The sequence below is a fragment of the Echinops telfairi genome, unplaced genomic scaffold, assembly GCF_000313985.2.
Source record: "Echinops telfairi isolate 266 unplaced genomic scaffold, ASM31398v2 ScPeMD7_7420;HRSCAF=8458, whole genome shotgun sequence".
Taxonomy (NCBI): domain Eukaryota; kingdom Metazoa; phylum Chordata; class Mammalia; order Afrosoricida; family Tenrecidae; genus Echinops; species Echinops telfairi.
This window is the reverse complement of record NW_022111320.1, coordinates 3,537,788-3,553,692: the sequence shown is the minus strand read 5'-3', so window position 1 is coordinate 3,553,692 and position 15,905 is coordinate 3,537,788.

Here is a 15,905-nt window from a genome sequence, read left to right as displayed (position 1 = left end):
TATCCTTTTGATTTCATTAGGGTCTGTTGTAATGTTCCCCCTTTCATCCCTCATTCTTGGTATTGAAATTTATTCCCTCCTTTCTTTGGTTAGATTTGCCAGTGGTCTGTTGATTCTGTTTATCCTTTTAGCATCTTTTAGCAGTATTAATTTTTTCCATAGTTTTCTTATTTTCCCTCTCCTGAATCTCAGCCTTGGTTTTTACTTTTTCTTTTCTTTTGCTATTAGTAGGATTGCCCTGCTGACTCTGCTCTAATTGTAAATTTTGTGACAGCATATCAATCATGAGTCTCTCTTCCTTTCTCAGGTGCACATGTATTTCTATGAAACTTCCTCTGATAACTGCTTTTGATGTGTCCCATAAGTTTTGGTATGTCATGTTCTCATTCTTATTGGTTTCTAGAAATTTCCTAATTTCATCTTTGATCTGTGCCAGTACGCACTCCTTTTGCAATAGAGAATTATTCATCCTACAATTGTTTGCTCTTATTTTCTTTGTCTGCCTTTTGTTCATTTCCAGCCTTATGGCACAGTGATCAGAGAGAGAGGTCTATATGATATCAATGTGCTTAAATTTATGTAGATTCAACTTATGCCCCAGTATGTGGTCTATCTTCGAATATGTGCCACGCGGGCTTGAAAAGAACGTGAAAATTTTGTATTGGGATGAAAAGCTCTGTAAATATATATCAGGTCAAATTGTCTAATTGTGTTTAGGTCTCTAGCCTCCTAGTTGAGTTTATTTCCCTGTGATCTATCTTTCTCAGAGAGTGGTGCATTGAAGTCTCCCACTATATTTGTTGAGGCTGTGATTTCTTTTTTCATCTTTTGGAGTGTTTGGTTGATGTATTCAGAAGGTCTCATTTGGGGAATATATGTTTACAATGCCTACTGGTTCTTTGTCTACCATTCCCCTGAGCCTTATATAGTGTCCCTCCTTTTCTCTTTTTATGGTTTTCACTTTGAGGTCAATTTTATTCGAGATTAGGATTGCAACTACTGCTTTTTTTGAACTGTTGTTTGCTTGGGTATGCCTTTCTCCAGCCTTTGATTCTCAGCCTATTTTTGTCTGTAGCTTTGAGATGTGTCTCCTGTAGGCAGCACATTGCTGGGCTGTGTTTTCTAAACCAGTCTGCTAGCCTCAGTCTTTTAATGTCTGAGCTCAGTCCATTGATATTCAGGGTTATTATCTCAATCTGCAGACTCTGTGATGTCATCTTATACTTTTTGTGTTGGGTGTTTTCCTGCCTTTCTTTCTTATTAGTGTGTTGTGCGTGTATGTGTGTGTGTGTATCATTCTTGATTTCTTTCCATCCTTAAGCCAATGCTATCTTGGGGTCTGTTTTCTCTTTGTTGCCCTCTGGGTGAGGTTGTTCTTTGTGGCGGTCTCTTATTTATGCTTGGTGAGTGTTGTTCTTCTGCCCATACTGGGTCAGCAAGGATCTTTTGTAGGGCTGGGTTTCTTCTAATGTATTCTTTGAGTTTCTCCTTCTCTGGGAAGATTCTTACTTCTCCATCTATCTTGATTGTTAATTTGACTGGGTAGAGTATTCTTGGGTTTGCATTGTTTTCCTTCACTTTTTGGAATATGTTACTCCACTCTCTCCTCTTCTTCATAGCTTCTGCTGATATGTCTGAGCATATTCTTATTTGGGAACCTTTATATGTGATTGCTTGTTTTTCCCTAGCTGCTCTCATGATTTTCTCCTTTTCCTCAGAGTTGGATAGTTTAACTATTATGTGCCTCGGTGACTTGTTCTGCGATTCAGTCAAGCTGTTCTTTCAGCCTCCCGAATGGTTGCCTGGTTTTCATTCATTTAGCTCGGGAAGTTTTCCTCCAAGAATTCTCTTACTTTTGTTGCAGATGACTTCTTTGTTGTACCTTCCTCCGGTAAGCCAATAATTCTAATGTTGTTCCTATTCATAGCATAGGTTTTCGTCAGCTTCTGATGATCCTATTAGATTTTTGTTCATGTTTGTTAAAGTCTCCTTGGCTGTCCTCCAAGTCACTGATGTGGTTCTCTTATTCTTCCAGTTGATTCTCAAGGTCCGTTTGTCTACTACTGGTTTTTGTTATCTCCTCTCTAAGCTATTGTATTTTCCTTTGGTGTATGGACTTTATCTCCTCTATTATTGCATCCTGTTTCTGTATTGTTTCCCTCATAGCATGTATGACTCCAATCAGCATTCTGAAAATTTCTTTCTGTGTCAGCTCAATGTCTTCTTCTTCTATGCATGTCATTATGTTCAGTATTTCTTCTGCCATTGCCTTTTGTTTCTCCTGTTTTTTTCATTGAGGTCTTTGGAGCTGATGGCTGTTTGTGTTGCATTGTTTTAGAGGAGCCAGGTGCCATTTTCCAGGGAGTCGAAGAGCACTGGCTCTCTCTGGGAGACTTGTAGGAATGCTTCTTTGAACTGCCTACAGCTAATTTTACTATGGAATTAACCTACTTCTTTATCCTCCTGTTGCTTCCATCTCAGGGGAGTGCCCCAGAAGGCTGGAAGATTGCCTGATTTGTTGTTGTGGAGGTTGGGCAGAGGTTCCTGCAGCAGCTTGGAATGTTGATGTGTGTTGACCGAGCTGCCTTAGGCCTTTTGAGGCACTAAGGTAAAAGGGAGGAAGTTCCCTCAGTCACACAGGACAACAGAGGAAAAACAGGAGCTCCCCCAGCCACATAAGCAGGAATTCCCTGGTAAGAAGTTGGGCGGAGTATCCCCTGGTGGAAGTTGGCAGGGCTTTCCCTAGCCTCGGGCTAGCTGCACAGGGTGGAGCTCACCTAGTTCGCTGTGGAGCAGACATAAATGCCCTAGGCTAAGGGGAGTGGTCTGGAGATCAGCAGTGGAGTGTGAGATAACAGGAAAGAGACAAAGAGGAGGGGAAAAAAAGTAATTCCGCTGAGACTGTGGGGGAGAAGAGAGGGAAACAAAAGTAACAATGTAGCTGAGCCCCGATCCCTGCCCGTGGAGCTTCAAGAGTTTAGTCCCTGCCCCGAGGCAGGCAGCAGCAAACTGTGGCTGTGTTGAGATTAAGCCCCAGTGCTGGCTCCAAATGGTCCCGGCTCTGGTGGAGACATTGGTGGGGTTAAGATCAAGCCCTAGCCTGCCTCCATTGTGGTAAGCCAAAAGCCCCAAGCCCCTCAAAACCTTGTGGATCTGTGCCTACTTATCTTTATGATGCTCTTCCTGTGATCCAGCAGTGTTGAATTTCCCTCTAAGCAACTCTCCCAGGCTGATTTCTGCGGAGTCCCTCTGGTATGTGGTACTCCATTGTCATCTTCCCGATGGTCTCATTGTCTTTTTATTTCATATTCCCACAAACTTTTTAAATCCTCCTGCTATGTGTATATATTCATGCAGTATATGCATACATATACTTAGAGATGCAATGATAAGTAAAAACCATACCTACTGCTATCAAGTGGATTCTGACTCATAAAGACCCTCTAAGGCAGTGGTTCTCAACATTCTTAATGCCGAGACCCATTAATACAGTACCTTATGTTGTGGAGACCCCCAACCATAAAATTAATTTTGTTGATACTTCATAACTGTGATTTTGCTTCTGTTATGTATCAGGTGACCCCTGTGAAAGGTCATTTGACACCCCCCCAAAGGGGTCGCGACCCACAGGCTGAGAACCCTGCTCTGAGGGGTTTCTGACACTATAAGTCTGTACAGGTACAGATTCTGTGGGGAATGGCTGGTGGGCTTGAACTGCATCACCACTGGGTTCATACACATACCTATACAATTGGATGATGCAAATAGTTAACGTGTTTAGCTGCTAACTAAAAAGTCAGAATTTGAGCCCACCCACAAGTGCTTCAAAAGAAAGGCCTGAGTATCTATTTGGGAAAAGCCTGTGGAGGAGAGTTTTAATGTGATACACCTGGCATCACTGAGTTGGGATTGATATGACAGCAAATGGTATTACTGGTTATCTATACCTCTATTTATCTATATGATAGATTATTATTTAGCCATTAAGAGAAATGAAGTTCTGATATGTGTAGTATAACATAGATGAGTCAGTCAAAAGACATTTTGCTAACTGCAATAAATCAGACACAAATGGAAAAATATGTGATCCCCTTATATGAAATATTTAAAATAGACAAATGCACAAAGGCAAAAGTTTGTTAGTGGTTATAAGAAGGGGGTTAAAAAAAAGCAAAACAGAAATATTTGTAAGGCATAAATGTTGGTTGTTTCTGAAAAGGATCTCATATCCCATTACTCTATGAAAATGATCTGTTTTAGGTTAATTAACTTCACAGTTCTGCAAATATAACCATATCTGATTCTATTTCTTACCTGAGAGCCTTCGTCTGTTCTTTCTCTGATGGTGCAGTTTGGTGGGTTACATTTTGGGTTGCTGACCACATGGTCAGTGGTTCAAAACCACTAACCACTGTTTGAAAGAAAGATGAGACTTTCTACGCCCATAAAGAGTTACAGTCTTGCAAACCCTCCAGGGCAGTTCTACCCTGTCCTATAGGGTTACAATGAGTTAGAATCAACTCAGTGGGCGTGAGTTGGTTTTGTTCTCCCAAAGGAGCCCTGGTGGTACTGCTAGGGAAGCATTAGATTGCTAAGCACAAGGTTTGTGGTTCAAACCCATGAGGCCTCCTTGGGAGAAAGATGAGGTTGTCTCTTTCCACAAAGATTTACAAGCTTGCAAACCCTTACTTCAAAAACCAGTTGGAGACACCCTGACTGTCAGCCTCCCTGCTGCACTTTCATAGCACTTGCTGTCTGTCCAACCTGGCAGACCTATCAGGTACTGCTTTAGATCGCTGTCTACTTCTTCTGTATTATTTCCTCCTCAAGATTATATACATCACTAAAGGTCAGGGGCCCTGTGCCCTAGTTTATAAGAAATCACTTTCTGGGTACCCCGATGACTCAGTACCTTTGAGGAAATTCTTTGTGTCCTAATTTACTCAAATACAAACTTGTTCGAAAGACATACAGAGGGAGAAGTCATTTTGGTGATCATTCACTGCTGTCTAGCCTGTTCTGACTCACAGTGACCCTATAGGACTGGGTAGAACTGTGCCTAATGGTGTTCTGAGGCTGTTAATCTTTATGGGAGCAGAAAAACCTCATCTTTCTCCCACAAAGCAGTAAGTGGTTTCAAACTGCCAACCTTGTGCTTCACAGCCCAACTATAAACTGCCATGTCACCAGGACTCTTTGCTTTCTACTTCCTGCTCCTGCCCCACAGCCTCTACCCACCAATAGTACAAATAAACCACCACCACCACCACCACTTCCACCAAAAAACCAAATCAGTAACAACAATGGCCAGAATAAAAATTTCCACACAAACTTGACGTAGCTGTGATCAGGGATGACAGATAAAATGCTTGCCAATGGCTGATGAGGGAGCTTTCTTTCGGTGTCAGCTGGATGTGGGTAGCCTGTGCAAAGAGCTGGCAGGCACTCTTTAGAGAGTGAGTGGACAGAAGCATTTTCTTCTTCCTCAGTCCAGCCTGGACTGGTGGTAAAGGCCCAGTGGTAGAGGGGCAGACCCAGAACTCATGCATTATAGATCTGTGGGAGTCTCTGAGGTGAGAGCAGGGATTCTAAGCCATTCATTCTGGCTTTCCCTCCACAGAGTTTCTCTTTCCTTCCTAGATAAACTGATTCAGAATCCACAGTGTAACAAGATCCCCAGGTGACTCTTCCGTACACACGGGGATTTTATAAAAATCACCTTGGGCTCTATAAGACTCACCAAGGATCTATGTGACCTATTCAAGGATCTCTAAGAATCCCCTAGGGATTGTGTCAACATGTAGCTTTTGATTCAGTGTATCTGGGGTGGAAATGCATGTTCTCAGCAAGGGATCCAACCAGAATGAAACTTTCAAAGCCCTGGTTCAGAGTAGGTGCTAGATAAATCCAAGGCAGGATTTCTTAATCCGCATGGGCTTTACGCCTTCTTTGTTTGCTGCTTTAAATGCCATTGAAGTTGATTGGCTCTCAGTAGTAGTTCTCTGCCTCTTAAGGGAATAGTAACACATGATACATATGTTGTCTCTTCAATTAACTTCCTAACTTGGAAAATCTAACAGTTGCTTTCCACGAGTCGTTTGTTCCTTCCTTTGCTTTCCTGAGGCATGTTGACACTGCCATTTCAGGAGGACTCATCTTCAGAAACCAAGAGTGGTGGGTTTGGTGGAAGTGCCAGGAAAGTAGAAATCAGGGCTTTGCCCTGCTCAGTCTAAAAGATGATGAGGCTGTCTTAAATAATAGATAATAATAATAATATACATCATGTGTACAGTGCTCTACATTTGCAAAAACGCTTTCACATTTATTATTCTGCTTTGGCAGGAAGTTGAATAGCAAACAATCATGCTCAGTGATCAATATGATGAAGATGCAACACTACAAGAACGATGACAGAGGAGGATGCACCTAAACTAGTTAACGTAAGCTAGTCCATCTAACTAGTTAATCTGAACTTGTTAATCTAAGTTTGTTGGACAAGGGTAGAGTGGGATCATTGTCCCTCTAGGACACATGCTCATTTTTAATTCCAAGAAAATGAGACTGAAGCTGCCTGCCCTGTGTCAGGTGTGAACAGAGATAGATGCTGAGTCAGTCAGCTGCATAAGCAACACTCTGGGCTGGTGGATAGGCTCAGAGTTGGGAGAGCTTGTATCACACTGTTTCTATCTTGCTATTATGAACTGTCTGATCAGTAAAAAGAAAGTTGGTAAAAGTATATATCTCTTTTAAATTATGGAAGATAAAACTTGAATTGTATCTCAGGATTTGGGCTGGTGAACTGAGAAGTTCAGTTGTCCAGAATGGTGCTCTGTGATGGGCCAGCTGCAGACCAGTAGAATTTGTGGCAGTCATCATGTGTTGAGTTCCGTGCTAGGAGCTATCGCCAACACTTTATACTATTTGCTCTTCAAACACTCCTCTGAGGTGGTTACTCTCATTTGTTTCCTTTTACAGGTGAGGGTAGACTGAAGTTTCGAGAGAGAAAGTAATTTGCCCAGGCCACTGAGCTAGAAATTGGAACCCACGAGCTGCCTGACTTTCAAGCTCAATAAGCTTGCCTACTGCACTATAGTTCAGCCCCAGATGAAGCTGGTGAAGCTGGTGGAGGGCAGACTCTGGGTTGGCTTCCACTGATAGGTGCCAGAATCAGAATTAGGGTTTAGCCATGTGGTTTAGTGATCACAGTCAACCATCCTCACACTAAATTAGACACAGGAATGTGAAGAGGATTTCAAGGGGCTTCAATCTTGGCATTATCAAAAAACTAAAATGAAGGATTAATTTAATAATGTGTTTTCTTTCACATGAAAGCACCTTTTCCTCCATCGAGGTCATCTCTAAGTTTCAAAATACTCCCTAAGAGTACTTTGGTCAAAATTTGGAGTATGTTGGAACACGAGTGCATGAGAAAGGGACCCTGTGTTAGGCCCTGGGCTGCTAGCCACAAGGGCAGCAATTAGGGCCCACTAACTGCTGTGCTGGAGAAAGATGAAGCTTTTGTCGGGTATAAAAATTTACAACCTCGGAAACCCTAAGGTGCAGCACTACTCTTTCCTATAGGATCCCAATGAGTTGGAATGAACTCAATGGCAGTGGGTTTGGTTTTTCGTAGTGAAAGGGAAAGGGACTCTGATGGCCCTGGGGTTAGGCTTTGGGATGTGAACTGCAAGGTTATCAGTTGAAACCTACTGGGCACTACAAAGGAGAAAGTTGAGGCTTTTTGCTCCCATGAAGATTTGTACCTATGGAAACCTATGTAGGATTGCTATGAGTCAGAATTTATTTGATGGCAGTGGGTTTTCGTTAGTACAAACATAAGCTGCCTGATCTAAAACTTGTATGCACATCATGTGAAGGTGACTATGATGAAGATATATTATCAGTAGGGTTGGTTTGATCCTTTGAAAAAAAAACCTGAGTCAGTGCCGACTCATTGTGACCCTATATGTCAGGGTAGAATTACCTCTGTGGTTTTCTGAGATTGTAACTCAAGACGGATGTAGGAAACTTGCAAAGAGAGGAAAATTTGACATAACACCAAGTGGCAAGTACACGTTGTTTCTACAGCCTATGTCAGTTTTAACGGTGGGTTGTTGCATTCAAGACCCTTGTGGAAACAAGCCTTCTGCGTCTATGCCTCCTTGCTTTGTAATTTTGCCACTTCTTCCATGTAGAGGTGGAGTGTATTTCTCTGTGCTCTTGAATCTGGTATGATTTTGACTGAGTATGATGTGATGTTGTATGTGTTTCAGGTCCTAGGCCTATGGGACCTGTGGGATATGCTGTCATGGTCTTAAAACACGGAAGATTGTGAATAATTTCATTGTAACCTCTTAGAGGATGAGAGACTATGTGGAATAGATTGAAGACCCTGCTAAGGGCTACTACCTACTTCCAGTCATGTCACAGGGCCACCTTAGACCCTCTAACCTCAGTCAAGCCATCAGATGAGACCAGCCGCAAGAATCATCTCAGTAAGACTGGAAGAACAGCTCAAGTTGCCAACTCACAGACTCATGAGCGTTAAAAAAAATCATTTTGGTGGTAAATCCTTATGTTGGGAGGCTTGTAATGCAACTATAGTTCATGGAAACTTTAAACTATGAAACATTTGTTAGCTATTTTCAGAAAAGGCGCCAGTGATTTACCCAATGTCACATAGCTGAAAGGTAGCTGAGCTGGTATTAGAACCTCGTTCTTGATACTAGTCTAGCCCAAGTTCCAGTACTCCTTACTTCTCTTAATAAAACAAACAAACAAAAAAGGTTTCATTACAAAGTGGAATTAGTTACATACTTAATAGAATTGGATGATAAGTATTAACCAATCATTTAAACATTTTAAGAAAAGGTACATTAAAAACCATCTATTTAACTCCTAAGAAGCACTGGTGGCCTTGTAGGTTTTACACAGGCCAGTGGTTCACGCCCACCAGTCACCTCATAGGAGAAAGATGAGGCTAACTACCACCACCAAGAGTTACAGTCTTGGAAATCCACAGGGCCACTTTCACCCTGCAACATAGGGTCACTGTGAGTTAGAAAAGTGCACTGTGCTCCCAGGCTCTGAAGTCAGCACGCTTTCTCTTTTTCACCGTAGGGCTTGGTCAGGAGTTCATTACGAACACTGGGGAGGACTACCCAGGAAGGCATAATTATTAGGCATAATTATCACTTCTCGTTCCATTTAGAGTTTCTTGGAGTAGCATAAATTAATTTCATTTTGAAAAATCAATGCAAACTAAGTTAACCATCTTAAAATGCTGTTGGACATTTAAGGAGTATTATCTTGTGGTACCACAGGGACCATTTTGTGGGCTTGTTTTAAAAACAAACCAAAAGCAAAACAAAACAAAACAAAAGTGAACTTGGCTTCCCCAGAGATGCAATCTTTAACATTAAGCCAACTTCACATACATTTTTAGCTGTCACTGAACCCCACAGGCTTTTGTGTTTGGTTTCCGAATGCCCCACGCTATTAACTTGTGTATGTTTTCTGTTGTCAGAAAGACGGCTGTCATTTTCCTCTCGAAGTGCATCAAATAATGGGCAAGCTATGAGGAGAGGCTGTTCAAGCAGCATCCCACCCCTCTACAGAAAGAGAGAAAAGGTCCCTGGAATATACACACAGCCTCACCTCCGGTCAAGTTATTTGTCGCTGCCTCTGTAGCAGTGTGGACATTTGCTTCTGGAGAATGGAAGTGATTTGGAGAACTGTTTGCTATTAAGTTAAGCATCTGCTTGTGTGCTGGAAGACTTGTTTGATGTGAACAAGCAAGCACTTGTGTTAACTATGAAGTGACACAAAGTCAATAAAGAGTAGAAATAGTGATAATTTTATAAGCTGGCTTTTCCCCCAAATTAAAACCTATGCTATTGGTTGACAGAACTGTTCCCAATAACTTTGAGCACTTAGGCATTAGGAAAAAATACACATTTTTTATGGCATTGCTAAAATTGTGTGAATGACTTTTCTTGACAACTCAAATTGGCATTTAGTGTGTGAAGTCAGTTACCTAAACATGGCTTCGATTTGGCGTAACATGTAAGGTGGCTGGCATGTGAGTCCCCAGTCTTCACACACACAGCCCAAAACAAAACAACTTAAAAACAATTCCATTGCTCTCCTGCGATCCTGCCAATGAACAGATACGGGTTTTAGCTCTCCTAGTGTTTATCAGGTGACTATAGAAAAAAAAAATGAAGATTTTCTAAAACGGTCCAATGTCTATTTGTTTCTAATTTTTCTTGTGTTAATGTCACTGTACATTTCAATGTCATATCCCTCATGTTGCTGCCCCTAATCTGACAGTGTCAGAGGATCTATCTTCATTTTCTCCCTCGTTTCATAATCTAATCCTCAGCTCTAACATGCAATTAGTGCCCTCTTCGCCCCTGCATACCAAACAGGCCGACTGCTACAGCTTTCCCTGTGCAATCCGTTTAGCGAGGCCGCCCGTAATGAATATGTACATTTAGAAGACCTCCGCGCTGAGGGTCACAGGCAATCAACCTTGAATTCAATTATGCGAGTCAAGGTTAATGACTCGCTGCAGTGGTCAGAGGCATTCGGAATCCTGCAGATTAAATCAGCCTGTCAGAGCTGACAATGTAGAAAGGACGGAATTACTTGTGTGAGAAACAGGGAATTGGGCGAAGATAAAATGGTGTCAGTCCGCAACGAAGATTACATGGAGTTCGCGGTGGCAAATCCGATTGTAAATCTTCTCTGGACCTGCAATATGATTAGTCTACATAAAGAGACATTTCTAGATTGTAATGCGCAGCCACTAATAAGACCTCCTGAATTCCACCCCACTAGGCAGCTTGGTTTTTTACCTCATCATTTACATCTTCTGATTGTTCAGCATGAGAAAGAAAATGAGGATAATTATTTTTTAGATTCATGAAGTATGTCCTATGTGATCTTTTATCACACAGCACAATATTTAAAGGGTAAAAAATAAAAATAGTACATTTTGGTGGGGGGGCACAGTAATTTTATGCTTCATTTTTCCTTAGTGATTTTAAAAGCCCTTCTCTTGATAACAGTATACCATCCTAGCTGGGAATCAACTAGACATGGTTGGAAATAGTGGTGTTTTATGGTTTAAAACAAATATCAAATATCAAATACTAATACGAATACTAAAAAATCATCATTTAGTTGCCAAGTAAATAAATATGACCAGCTCTTTGGAATGTGAGAAGTGCCTATGTTACCCACATTTTCGTGAGAGAGACACTTTCCTCCAATATTTTCTCCAGAACTCAATCCCCAATGGGGACTCATTTCTCCCTTGGAGAATCGATTCCCTGTGCGCAATCATCACACATATTGCTTACATCTTGCATTTAATAAGGACAATAATCGCATATTCCTTTAAACAATATGCGTGCCTTTTAAAAGTATGTTTTGATAAGTTTGGTGATTTTTAAATAATACGCTAAACTTACTGAGGGAAACGACCTGTCCCTTGTTTTCATTTTCTTCCCGTCTTTGCCTCACCGTATTTACTGAGCAAGTACTATGTATGTTTCTGGTGTGTGCTGGATGGAGGGTCCAGGATAAATTGCCTCTGTCTGGAAGGAGTTCACAGTAGAGTGCGGCAAGCAGGATGTAACTAGGCAGTATAGAAAAGAGGGTATTGTGATGGCAGAGTGGGTAAACCACTCCGCTAGCCCTCAAGAAGACTCCGTGGATTCTGCCGGTGTGAGGGTACGTGATAGGGCAGGCAGGAAAAGTCTTAGGATGGGTCTCACGCAGCAAGGAAGACGTCACAAAATAGGTGATATTTAAGTTGAGCTTTGGAGGATGAGTAGGGAGTTTTCCTGGCAGGCAAATGGGAGAAGGCTTTCTAAGGCTAGAGAAGCCATAAGCACATGCGGCAGGTATGTTTGGGCCGAAAGAAAATGACCTGTGCTGGTGAGGGTATGCAGGAAGCTGCAGCAGAGGAAAGAGAGAACACCTGGGTCCTTCTGGGCCCCAGGCTCTAGCGCCAATAGCCTTCGTGGTAAATCTTGCCAAAAAGTGAAGACTCATTTTTAGCTACATAATCCAAACGTACATCCCTCTTCTCCGTTTTCCTCTGAAAACATGTGGGTATTTATGTTTGGTCTTGCCCAAGTAGGCTCTTAATCTCTATCTTTGACACTCCACAATGAAATGTAAAGCGGGCACCTCCTACCTTCATTTGATGGAGAGAGGTCAGAGGGAGGAGGATACGTGGGCCTGTTTCTCGACCTTCACTTTGGAGACACCTGGGGCCGGCCCTGCACCATCCAGAACACTAAATCATGGTGATGTGTTGACCAGAGGGCTTTCTTGGTACATTTGACCTCTAAAACTCACTGCCGTCGGGTGGGTGTCAATGCATAGTGACCCATAGGACACTATAGGACAGGTTAGAACTGCTCTTATGTTTCAGAGACTGTAACAGTTTACGGCAGTAGAACAGCTCATCATTCTCCCGAGGAAGCAGCTGGTGGTTTCAAACTGCAGACCTTGCCATTAGCCCAACTTGGAACCACTGTGGCCCCAGAGCTCCTTCCTCTGTTCCTAAAAGCCTAGGCTCACACTATTTTCTGTGAATGACGGTAGCTTCTGTCTTTCTCACCTTTTCTGTTAGATGTGGTTTGGAGTTGCTGTCTGAAATTTTTCCAGTCCCATCGTTTAAGCAAAGCCGATAGCTTAAAGCATTAATTGCGTCACTGGGCATTTTGGCATTTTGGCTGCTAATTCAAAAACACTCTTCATATGTCATTTCATTTTAATTGAACTTGATATTAGTCATAGGAAATTTTGTCATACAAGATTATTCTGAATCATGCTGAAAAATGGCCTTTAAACGGGATTCAGTAGTGGGTAGGAGCCAAGGAGCCTGCAGTGGTTTGATGGGTACTGGAAGCCTTCTCATTCAATTCCATCAGAATTCTAGGCAAGAAAACAAATGGCCCAGGCCACATAGCTCAGAAATGACAAGAGGGCATTGTGGGATTACTTAATAAGCAAGGTAAGCACTGACTTATTTGTGCTTCTTTATTAAACTGCAGTGAATAATTTCACTTAAAAAATCACCTAAAAAGTTCTGCTTCTAGGTCTGGCTGGCATCAATCTCAGTCCCAAACCCACAACACCTTCCTCCTTTTCAGATTTATCAACGCTGACAGGGATAGAGTACCCAGTATGTAAGGTAAGCATGGACTGCCTATGCTTATGTAATAATCCACAGCAAACACCTTCACACGGTGTCATTCGCCCCTGCAAGAGCCTGACAGATGGCCTCCCAGCGCAGAGTGTGGCACGTGGCAGGGTCCAGCCATTCCTTAGACCCTGATGGACCCACCGCTACAGAATCCACACTTCCTACTTCCTCTCCTCTATTGTTTTGTGGATGAGTTTTCCTCGAGGAAGTATGGGTGTTTGGATGAAGCGCCCAGCTTCAGACTACTCCAGGTCTTTTGGCAAGAGAAGTATGGGAAGGCATTTGTCTGCTCGATTCCCCAAAGTAAACATGGTTGAAAGAGCAAGGAGACATGGAGCAAAAGACTGAAGGAAGAAACCAAGGGGGAGAAGATCAGAATTTGGCTAGCTCAGGAGACACCACTTAACCAGAACATTCTATTGGGTGGGTTAATGTGGAGAAAAGGAACTCGAATTATACCAGGTCTAGTTACATTAATGTCAGCCATGGTTATTATCTTAACACCATCAGAATTCCCATCTTCGTTTCACATTATTCGGTAGCATTCAAAAACCCAAACCAGACAAACCATTCAAAGCTCTGTAATTTAATCTGACTTTGCCCAAACCTTCTTTTTTCTTTTTTTTTTTTTTAACATTTTATTAGGGGCTCATACAACTGTTATCCCAATCCATACACACATCAATTGTGTAAAGCGCATTTGTACATCGTTTCTCAAAACATTTACTCTCCATTTAAACCCCCGACATTAGGTCCTCATTTTTCCCCTCCCTCCCCGCTCCCCCCTCCCGCATGAGCCCTTGATAGTTTATAAATGGGTATTTTGTCATATCTTGCCCTGTCCGACGTCTCCCTTCATCCACTTTTCGGTTGTCTGTCCCCCAGGGAGGAGGTCACACACAGTTCCATGTAATCGGTTCCCTCTTTCCTACCCATTCTCCCTTTACCCTCCCTGTTTTGCCACTCACACCACTGGTCCCATAGGGCTCATCCGTCCTGGATTCCCTGTATTTTCAGTTCCTATCTGTACCAGTGTACCTCCTCTGGTCTAGCCAGTCTTGCAAGGCCAAAACCTTCTAAGTCAAAGAATATTGACCTATTTTTAAAAGACAGCGTGTTGCTACTGCTATTTAAAATGGTTAACGCGGTTGAAGAACTGAACATTTCAGAAGATTGGTGTATTCTTTCGTCTGTAAGCGAGCACTGCCAGGAGTTTGCCTGCGCAACAGCCGGAGTGGGCTGGGAGGGAAGAGTGTAACTGGTACCTCCTGTCTCCTGGCAGCTCATGCTCCACTTTTATGAGTCCTTGCTGTGTCTTTGTGTTTCCCATGTTTTTCCATATCTCTAATATTATTCACCAAAACCCCATTTTTTTTCCTTCTCCTTATTCTTTCCCGGATTCTCCCAGGATTTCAATTTTTCAAGAAAGCCATCTGATTCTATTAAAAAGCAGACAATGAGACAAATGCTTCCAAGTCCTGCCTTGCCTGGGAGGTCTGGCAAACAAGGCTTCCACGGGACTCATGGGATACTCTTGTGATACACGGGTCACACGCCCAATTTAATTTTAGATTATTTATGCTATTCAAGCCAATCTTGAATGGACTAGCATGGCCTATTATTATTCCCTAGCTCCCTTCCTGAGCAGTGGAGGTGATGGAGTTGGCCAGTTGAGCCTTTCCTGAATTGTGAGGCTCTTGAATACATTGTGCTAGTACTGGTGTTGCGGAAGCTTCTTTTAATGACAATTGATACTGGCTCTCTGTTTGTGCCAGGGATATAAAATTGCCTTTACCAAGAAATTGGTAAAGACATTGCTTGCCTTTTAGAAATCAAACAAATAGTAGTAGGAGAGGTCTGTGGGTGTAGCCAAAGCCATAATGTGGCCTGAGATACCCTGAGACTGGGAAGCTCCAGGGGAGGGGTCCATTCAGAGGACCCTGAACAGTTTTAGCCATGTAGCACCAAGCACCCACTGATCAGTCTCAAATTGTCCTGGCCAAGCTGCCTTTGCTAGAAGAGAGGAAGCAATGGAATTTTCAGGATCCATTACTATATGAATTATGGATTAAATCAGCAAACGTTCTGAGCTATAGATTGACATGATGCATCCTGTCAAAGGACCACTTATAAACTTGGAAGGTTCATTTATGATGTAACATGTCAAAAGCCCATTTATTAAAATCTCTATGCCCTGGATTGATGATATTGTCTTTTCTCAAAATATATTTTAGTCTTAAGTGAAGGGATGAGGAAGGAAAAGACAGCCTTCTTTTTAAAGTGACAGGTAGGAGACTTTTGTAATAGTTTAGGTAAGCAATGGTCCTGGCTTAAACTGGAGGTGGTTCAGAGAAATGCTAATGGGTGGAATCAATAGGCCTTAGTCGCCAGCTGTATTGTCCCCAAGTGTAATGGCCTTTGAATGTGGGACTCAGACCTTCTTCATCCTCAGAGATTCCGTCCCTTTGGGCTTGGATGTTTTCTGCAAATCGGGCCTTTGTGCAACTAAAGATTCTGAGAGATATAAGTGTAACCGTGTTTTCTAAAGGGCCTCCTAAGTAAATACTGATATATAATAAAAATATGCTTTACAGATGAGAAAAAGGACTATGAAAAATGCATGTTGACTGCATAATGATATTAGAGATGACAAATTGGCATGCAGTTACACCAGGATAAA